The following is a 2,987-nucleotide window of genomic DNA, read 5'->3' on the forward strand; positions in this document are numbered from 1 at the left end:
CCATATTTACAAACTATGTATTATGACTATGTGTTATGAAAATATGAACTTTGAACATGTGAATATGAACTTCGAATCAGTGAATGTGAATATACTTTATGACAGAGAAGCTATGTGATTAAGAAACACTTTGAATAAGGATTAAACCTAATTATGTGATTAAAAGCCCAATGCATATGTTTGAGGATTAGGGGTATAGTTGGCATGCCAAGAGTCAAGGGTCTATGTTGTCCTTTGGGAGAATTATGTGGGTCCGGGATAAATATGTGGCACTTCGGTGCAACCCTATGTGGAACTTCGGTGCAATTTATGTGGTCCTTCGGGATAATTATGTGGCACTTCGGTGCAAATTACGAGTTATGGTGACAACATTAATGCACAACCTCATAGTACTCAAATACCTAGATTTCTCAGTAGTATACCTTGGGCACTTGAAACAAAGACATACAAAGTATAATTATTCATAAGTATACCTTTGATATGGAAATTAAGAAAGCTCTTTAAAAAATAGTTTGAATAAAACAAATAAGACTTATGTTAAAAAGTTAGCACTATTAGTGTTGTCTCACTAAGTCATCGACTTAGAGTGTGTTTTCTCACGCGTAGGTTTGAAGAAGGCTGAAGATTGATGTGGGGTTGATGATAGCATACGTTTATGAAGATCATTTCAGTACAAATTAAATGTAGGTTGTTGCTTATTTTGTACACTGTTGCATGTATTATACGTTTAATTTGAAATTCTATGGTCGATTTTTTAAACTTATATATTTTGTATTTTGTAAACTTTTACTTTTGGGGTTATCTATGTAAATTATTAAGATATTTTATAAAATGATTTTCTATTTAGAATGATATTATTTTCTTTATCTTGATTGGAATAATACATTTTAAATTTATTCCTTATTGCAATTTTTTTTATGATTTGAAAAGTCAAATGTGACACCTCTGATTCGTATCTGGGTTGGGTACAGATCAAGGGTGTTACATTCTTGACCTTTGCATGGCTAACAAAATGGCTACCTTGATCAATGTGTAATTCTCGAAGAGAATCCAAGTCACTTAACCACTGATCATGCCAAAATTCCATGCATTCACCACTCCCTATTGTCCAAACTACACGACATCACACAACCTCCCATACCAAACTTAGGCCTTTCAAAATTCTAGAACACCCATTACGATTTAAAGTTTTCGACGGCCATTCAAAGATTTTGTATTTCCCTCGTAGAAATTTTACCAAAAGTTGATCCTTTTGGGAAATGAGCCAAAAGACAACTTTCATAAAAGAACACATCATTCTGAGCGTGGATATATTTCACGCCAAGGCCACCATCATCTGGTGACATGCAAATCTCTTCCTAAGGAATAAGAGAAACACCCCGTTTTTCTCTAGTGCTGCCCTGAATAAATTTTTGAATGAGCCCTTCTATGTCATCACACACTCCTTTGGGTAGATGGGAAGTTTGCATTGCATAGGATGACAATGCCGCTAACACCGATTTGGCCAACGTAATGCGACCTTCTAAGGATAAATGCTTCGCTTTCCTATAGTTTATTTCGAATCTTCTACACTATACATTAGTAAGTTGCTTTTTTTACTCAATTGTGTAATAGAGCAACACCCAAATATTTACCAAGATTGTCCAAAAAATAAAAATTGAAATCCATTACTAATCAAAGCACGAATATCCTCCCTTACATTTTTAGAAAAAATAGATATTAGTCTTTTCAAGACCCACATTGTGGCCTGAAAAAGCATAAAATTTAGATAAAAATCATGAATAACATCTATTTGGGATGGACTTGCTTCGGCAAAAAGAACTAAATCATCCAAAAAGAATAGATGAGATTGAATCGAAAAATGCTTAAAAAGTTTGATCGATTTCCACTTTCCTTCATTGATCACCTTTTGGATAGATTGAGCCAACCGCTTCATACATAAAACAAAGAGATACAAAGATAGACGGCCACCTTGAGGGATTCTATGTGTTGGTTTGAAAGAGTTTGTAGTAGATCCATTCCAAAGAACCTAGGTCAAAACATTCGAAACAAATTCATGAATAAAGAGCATGTAGAGTAAAGTATATCCATCCTAATTTACTTTGCATGCTCTTCATTGAATGAATCACCTCCCGGGCTACCACTATATTGTCAAATATACATCAACCAAGAACAAAGCTAAATTTCCCTTTTGAGTTCCAAGTAAGAAAAGCTTCAATCAGTTAACAATTACCTTCATTATTGTTTTGTACAAAATTAAGTAGAGGATAATGGGGTGAACCTGAGTTAAGGTTTTTGATGCGACAATTTTCGGAAGAAGAACTAAAAGAGTGATTTATCTCTTTAGCAATTCTACTTTAAATAAAACTCTATTTTATAAGTTGACATACAGTAGGGTCAATAATATCCCAATATTTTTTATTAAAAGAACGCATTGATTCCGTCAACGCCCGATGCTTTAGAAGGGTTTATTTGAAAAATAACATGTCTAACCTCATCATCAGACATTAGACTCGAAAGAAGCCATAGAGATCCTTCATCCAATTTTGGAAATAAAAGTCAAATATGTCAACCATAATCTACCTCTGCCACACTAATGAAGTGAAAAAAATAAAAAGACACAGTCATTACATAAGCATGGTTTAACCTGTACACCAATCACCGTTAGGCAGTCGCAATGAATTAATAGTAATAGCTCGCCTCCTTACCTTCACAAAAGTATGAAAAATTTGTATTTCGATCTCCAAACAACATCCAATTGCATCTTGACTTTTGGAGCCACAAATCTTCTTCTTCCACAAGAATAATATCCAAATCTTTTTTGAGTTTTGAGTCCAAGTCTATAAGAAAATCTAAATGCTAAGAAGAAAGAATTCTATCGATTCCTAAAAATTGAAAATAATAATAATAATATCCTTTTACGCTTACCAATTTCTCCGAAAACATTGGTATTCCAATCCACCATTTTAGATGGAATTGATTCTAAA

The sequence above is a fragment of the Hibiscus syriacus genome, unplaced genomic scaffold (genome assembly GCF_006381635.1).
Source record: "Hibiscus syriacus cultivar Baekdansim isolate YM2019G1 unplaced genomic scaffold, ASM638163v2 tig00110610_pilon, whole genome shotgun sequence".
Taxonomy (NCBI): domain Eukaryota; kingdom Viridiplantae; phylum Streptophyta; class Magnoliopsida; order Malvales; family Malvaceae; genus Hibiscus; species Hibiscus syriacus.